The sequence below is a fragment of the Trachypithecus francoisi genome, unplaced genomic scaffold, assembly GCF_009764315.1.
Source record: "Trachypithecus francoisi isolate TF-2019V2 unplaced genomic scaffold, Tfra_2.0 Lachesis_group6, whole genome shotgun sequence".
Taxonomy (NCBI): Eukaryota; Metazoa; Chordata; class Mammalia; order Primates; family Cercopithecidae; genus Trachypithecus; species Trachypithecus francoisi.
Window position 1 is genome coordinate 64,344,593 of NW_022681471.1, and position 7,631 is coordinate 64,352,223.

Here is a 7,631-nt window from a genome sequence, read left to right on the forward strand (position 1 = left end):
GTGAAGACAAAGAGTGTAATGCTGTTAGCTTTGTTCTTTGGTCCTAGAATTTTTTATTTTAACTATTTGGGGTCTTTGGGGGTTTCATATGAATTTTAGGATTTCTTTTTCTCTATTTCTGTGAAGAATGTCATTGGTGTTTTCACAGGGATTGCACTGGAACTGTAGATTGCTTTTAATAGTATGGAATATATCTCTTTTTTCTTTGTATAACTCTTTGCTTTTTTTATTTTTCTTTTTTTAAATTATACTTTAAGTTCTGAGATACATGTGTAGAATGTGCAGGTTTGTTCCATAGGTAGACATGTGCCATGGTGGTTTGCTGCACCCATTAACCCGTCATTTACATTAGGTATTTCTCCTAATGCCATCCTTCTCTTAGCCTCCCGCCCCCCTACAGGACTTGGTGTGTGATGCTCCCCTCCCTGTGTCCGTGTGTTCTCATTGTTCAACCCCCACTTATCAGTGAGAACATGTGGCGTTTGGTTTTCTGTTCCTGCTTTAGTTCACTGAGAATGATGGTTTCCTGCTTCATCCATGGCCCTGCAAAGGACATGAACTCATCCTTTTTTTATGGCTGCATAGTTTTCCATGGTGTATATGTGCCACATTTTCTTTATCTGGTCTATCACTGATGGGCATTTGGGTTGGTTTCAAGTCTTTGCTATTGTGAATAGTGCTGAAGTAAACATGCGTGTGAATGTATCTTTGTAGTAAAATGATTTATAAACCTTTGGATATATACTCATTAACGGGATTGCTAGTTCAAATGGTATTTCCAGTTCTAGATCCTTGAGGAATCTCCACACAAATTAGTTCCACAATGGTTGAAGTAATTTACACTCCTACCAACAGTGTAAAAGCGTTCCTATTTCTCCACATCCTCTCCAGCATCTGTTGTTTCTTGACTTTTTAATGATCACCATTCTAACTGACGTGAGAAGGTATCTCATTGTGGTTTTCATTTACATTTCTCTAATGATCAGTGATGATGAGCTTTTTTTCATATGTTTGTTGGCCAAATAAATGTTTTCTTTTGAGAAGTGTCTGTTCATATCCTTCACCCAATTTTTGGTGGAGTTGTTTGTTTTTTCTTGTAAATTTGTTTAACTTCCCTGTAGATTATGGATATTACCACTTTGTCAGATGGATAGATTGCAAAAACTTTCTCCCATTCTGCAGGTTGCTTGCTCACTCTGAAGAGAGTTTCTTTTGCTGTGCAGAAGCTCTTTAATTTAATTAGATCTCTTTTGTCAATTTTGGCTTTTGTTGTTATATATTTTGGTGTTTTAGTCATGAAGTCTTTGCCTGTGCCTATGTCCTGAAAGGTATTGCCTAGGTTTACTTCTAGTGTCATTATGGTTCTAGGTTTTACATTTAAGTCTTTAATCCATCTTGAGTTAATTTTTGTACAAAGGGTAAGGGAAGGTCCACTTTCAGTTTTCTGCATATGACTAGCCAGTTTTCCCAACATCATTTATTAAATAGGGAATCCTGTCCCCATGGGTTGTTTTGTCAGGTTTGTTGAAGATCAGATGATTGTAGATGTGTGGCATTATTTCTGAGGCCTCTGTTCTGTTCCATTGCTCTATATATCTGTTTTGGCATCAGTACCATGCTGTTTTGGTTACTGTAGCCTTGTAGTATAGTTTGAAATCAGGTAGCATGATGCCTCTAGCTTTGTTCTTTTTGCTTAGACTTGTCTTGCCTAAATGGGCTCTTTTTTGGTTTCCTGTGAAATTTAAAGTTGTTTTTTCTAATTCTGAGATGAAAGTCAATGGTAGCTTGATGGGAATAGCATTGAATCTATAAATTAGTTTGGGCAGTATGGCCATTTTTGCGATATTGATTCTTCCCATCCATGAACATGTAATGTTTTTCCATTTGTTTGTGTCCTCTCATTTCTTTGAGCAGTGGTTTGTAGTTCTCCTTGAAGAGGTCGTTCACATCACTTGTAAGTTGTATTCCTAGGTATTTTATTCTTTTTGCAGCAATTGTGAAAGGGAGTTTACTCCTGATTTGGCTATTTGTCTACTACTGGTGTATAGGAATGTTTGTTGTATTTGCACATTAATTTTCTATCCTGAAAGTTTGCTGACGTTGCTTCACAGCTTAAGGAGATTTTGGCTGAGATGTTGGGGTTTTCTGAATATACAATCATGTCATCTGCAAACAAACAATTTGACATCCTCTCTTTCTATTTGAATAACTTTTGTTTCTTTCTCTTGCATGACTGCCCTGGCCAGAACTTCCAATACTATGTTGAATAGGAGTGGTGAAAGAGGCCATACTCATCTTGTGCTGGTTTTCAAGAAAAATGCTTCCAGCTTTTGCCCATTTAGTATGATATTTGCTGTGGGTTTGTCATAAATAGCTATTATTATTTTTAGATATGTTCCATCCATACCTAATTTATTGAGAATTTTTAGCATGAAGGGGTGTTGAATTTTATCAAAAGCCTTTTCTGCATCTATTGAGATAATCAAGTGGTTTTTGTCATTGGTTCCGTTTATGTGGTTGATTACGTTTATTGATTTGGGTATGTTGAACCAGCCTTGCATCCCAGGGATGAAGCTGACTTGATCATGGTGGATAGGCTTTTTGATGTGCTGCTGGAATTGGTTTGCCAGTATTTTATTGAGGTTTTTTGCATCAGTGTTCAACAGGGATATTGATCTGAAGTTTTTTGTTGTTGTTGTTGTAACAACAACAACAACAAAATACAGTGTCTCTGACAGATTTTGGTATCAGAGTGATGCTCATCTCATAAAATGAACAGTTTTCTGTTGAGATTAGTAGTGATATTAACAAATGTGATGCATTTGTGATACTGTATGGTAAACTTTGTCAACATTTGCATAACTCAGTGAACCAATATTCTACAAATGACCAAAGTATGTTGTTATCAATAATGCACACTTAAAGGATCATTCAAAATACAATATAGACAAATGAATTATATTGAAATAGAGTAGAAAATGTTCATCAGTATGTTTTCAGAATCCACATTGCTATTATCCCGTAAAAAGCTACTGCTTATCTAATTTTGGTGTAGTATGAAAGAAAAATTTGTACATTTTTCTGAAAGGCTATTAAAACACTCCTCCCTTTTTTTTTTTAATCTACCTACGCATGTGAGGCCAGATTATTCCCAACATTACAACTAAAACAATGTATTACAACAGAATGAATGAAAAACAAGATATGAGAATCCAACTATTTCTGTTCAGTCAGATATTAAAGAAGTTAGCAAAAATGTAAAACAGTGTCACTCTCTTTTATTTTGGTAAATTTGTTATATTTTATAAAATAAGTTATTTTTATTAACACGTCACAAATTTATTATTTTAATGAATACACGAAGTTTTTAAAAAAATTGACATCAATGCCTAATATGGTAAATATCAATAGATATAACCCACATAAACAAAAGCTCTCTGAGATCCTAAATAATTTTTAGGAGTGTAAATTGCTCTGAGCCCAAAATGTTTACTTATTTGAGGAATGCTGATTTGGACAATCTTTCATTGCTTGTCAGTGCCTAAAATTGCAGACAGTTAGAATCTAATCTTCTGTGTTGTAGTGCCCTCTTCCTAAATACTTTTTTCTGTTTTACTATGAACAGCCTACTCTGATCATTTTATTTTGTAAGAACAGGAACCCAGAGGATCTGGAAGCATACCATATCCTTGAGAAGAATGCTGGACATAAAGGCTACTAAGGAAAGATAGGGTGCAAATGTAGTCTTCACCTATTCCACTATTTTCCCAATGATCAATCCTAGTGACATATATGAAAGTTAATAAGTCTCATAGCACAATGCCTGAAGTATAAAACTGAGACAAGAGATGCCATTCTTTGCCTCATTCCTTGGCCTCTTGCTCATTGCTTATGGCTTAGACCAAATAGGCACCAAAGAGATCACCTAGAATTTATTGAAATCTCATTTTTTTGGTTAATACATAGCACATTGACCCAAATGCCCAGTTATTTGACTGAATACAATCTTTTCTTATGAAAATTTTCCGAAACACAGTTCATTAAAAATTCATATTATGTGAATCATTTTCCTTGTCAAGACTATAGATTCTTCACAGGGGCCCTCAAGAACTGGCCAAGTGGTAAACCTGTCTCCAAAACAAGTCTCTGGGTTTCAGAAAAAAGAACCTCTTTTCCAGCTACAAAGTATGTTTTTCTCACGGAAAGAAGATACACTTCATCATATGACTCAAAAAAAGTCTTAATGGAAAATATGCAAAAGTTGAACCCCTTGAAAGTTTTTTTTATTCTATTTGTGAAAATTCATTTCCTCTTTCATTTTACTGATTACAGCTTTAAGAGCTCTTTGAGAAAAATATTGTTTTGAAACTATCCTCTATCTTCATTCTTACAGTCATTGTCCCTATCTAGGCTCTAATTACCTCAAATATAATGGTCTATCCTCTAAAAGATATCTTCACCTCCTGTTTTGTCCCCTCCTGCAATCCATTCTGTATACTATTGTCTCCGTGATCATTCAAAGAATGGTAGAAAGGAAGCAGGGTGTCGAGAGAGGCACATGTGAGTTTGAATATTGCCTCTCCTACTTCCTTGTTTACAATATTGAGAAGTTAATTAATTTCTCCGTGCTTCAATTCATTAATGCAGAAAATGGGTGATAATATTAGTCCCTACTCCATAGGATTGTTTGATGAATTAAATTAGATGACGTGTGCAAATTGCCTAGAATGGTGATAGGACATGGAAAGTACTCAATAACTAATAATTTTATTTTCCCTCCTCCTACTCTGTTTATATTCTTTCAATTACTTTCTGTATTCCATGGCTTCTATACTCTAAGACGTTTTTGTATGCATCCTCCAAGCTTCTTTCCCTCTGTTTCCAGCATGCCGTATGGGTCAGACAAAATCTTGTCCTCACTTTCACACAAACAGTACATGTTTATTCTACATGTTTGTTCTTCATTCATGTCCTTGGCAATATTCCTTCTCTCTCCTGGAATCCCTTGCCTTCTTTACTCTCTTTAATTTCTACACTGCAGACACTCAAATATTTCTCCACAGATTTTGTTATTGGCATACCCTCTACAGTTTTGTGGGTTTTTGTGTAGATTTTTGTGAATAAACACAGTATTTAAAATTTAGTTATGTACTTTAGCCTCCTCTTAAGAAATACTATCTAAGAAATCATATATTTGTATGGCTAATTTTATTATATTTTAAATATTTAAAATAAATGTATAGATTTAAATTGTTTAAGCTTTTCTTTGTACCACCTAAAACACAAAACCTTGGTAGGTCTCCACTAGGACATTTTATTCTTTGGAAAACACTGCTTAAAGCAAAACTTGCCCATCAAGAAAGGACCAGAAAACCTTCTCCAACAGACTCAGCCCATGGCTAATTTATCTTCTTAATTTCCACACACTTTCACAGTAAATTATATACTGTGCTATATTTTCTAACTATTTTATGAATAATTAACTTGTCACATAAACTGTAGACTCTTGGAGGATAGGAAACGTAGTTTTTGCTTCCCAATCCCAGCCTTTCCCCACAGCTTTGGAGAGATTCTCATTGTTGTAGTTCATTAAGTATTTGTTAAATGATTAGTTTTCAAAAATGCATAGGAATACTCTGTAAATACATAATCAGACATGGAAATCTCTTGAAGGTATTTTATCTAAAGCAATTTAGTTTCACTAGTTCTAATCTGAAAATAATTGAGGTTCACAGTTCACTCTGTCCTTTATTTTTCATTTTTGGATTCCACTAATGTTCCAGAAAGGACTGAAAGTTGTTTCAAGGAAGAATGTTATAAGAAGATAATAATGGTTGAACTAGTTTACGCTGTTGGTGGGAGTGTAAACTAGTTCAACCATTATTATCTTCTATAACATTCTTCCTTTGAAACAACTTTCAGTCCTTTCTGGAACATTAGTGGAATCCAAAAATGAAAAATAAAGGACAGAGTGAACTGTGAACCTCAATTATTTTCAAATTAGATGGAAAACAGTATGGCGTTTCCTCAAGGATCTAGAACTAGAAGTACCATATGACCCAGCCATCCCATTACTGGGTATATACACAAAGGATTACAAATCATGCTGCTATAAAGACACATGCACACATATGTTTATTGCAGCACTATTCACAATAGCAAAGACTTGGAATCAACCCAATGTCCATCAGTGACAGACTGGATTAAGAAAATGTGGCACATACATATACACCATGGAATACTATGCAGCCATAAAAAAGGATGTGTTTGCGTCCTTTGTAGGGACATGGATGCAGCTGGAAACCATCATTCTTAGCAAACTATCACAAGAAGAGAAAACCAAACACCGCATGTTCTCACTCATAGGTGGGAACTGAACAATGAGATCACTTAGACTCGGGAAGGGGAACATCACACACTGGGGCCTATCATGGGGAGGGGGGAGGAGGGAGGGATTGCATCAGGGAGTTATACATGATATAAATGATGAATTGATGGGTGCTGACGAGTTGATGGGTGCAGCACAGCAACATGGCATAAGTATACATATGTAACAAACCTGCACGTTATGCACATGTACCCTAGAACTTAAAGTATAATTAAAAAAAAAAAAAAAGAAAATGTGGCACATATACACCATGGAATACTATGCAGCCATAAAAAGGATGAGTTTGAGTCCTTTGTAGGGACATGGACGCAGCTGGAAACCATCATTCTCAGCAAACTATCGCAAGAACAGAAAACCAAACACCGCATGTTCTCACTCATAGGTGGGAACTGAACAATGACATCATTTGGACTCCAGAAGGGGAACATCACACACTGGGGCCTATCACGGGGAGGGGGCAGAGGGGAGGGATTGCATTGGGAGTTATACCTGATGTAAATGACGAGTTGATGGGTGCTGACGAGTTGATGGGTGCTGACGAGTTGATGGGTGCTGACAAGTTGATGGGTGCAGCACACCAACATGGCACAAGTATACACATGTAAGAAACCTGCACGTTATGCACACGTACCCTAGAACTTAAAGTATAATAATAAAAGAAGATAATATAAGTTAAAGTGGATAAAAATTAATAATGAAAAAATTGGCAAAGACATAAAAATTGAGATATGATAAAAATGAATCCCACAAAGCACACCATAAAAAATCTCCAGAGTTGCTACCAGTAGATTCTATGTTGGTTCAAGATTTTTAATCTGACTTTGTAAAAAGAGACGCATGACCAATTACAAAGTCAGTATTCATAAAAATAAAATTTAATCATTTGCTTAGGAAAACATCTAGCTTCTCCTCATACTAAATCATATAGAGCTCTAGGGTTACCTAGGAAACACAATATATGGTAATAAATAACATCCTCAACAATAGCTATCACTCCTCATTTATGATACTGTTAGAATTAAAAGCCTTTGAAGCACCAAGCCATAAACTCCTCCCAGCCTATGGAAAACATAATTCATCATTTAAAGTAAACTCTGATGACATACATAAGAATAAGGGAAGAATTTAGAACTATTGGTAAAATAGTACAACTGCACTACTTTTAAAAATCTTATAATTAGGGTACTTATTATTTGGATTTAGTTTACAATTATTTGTAGACCATAAGTCATATCTAGTAACA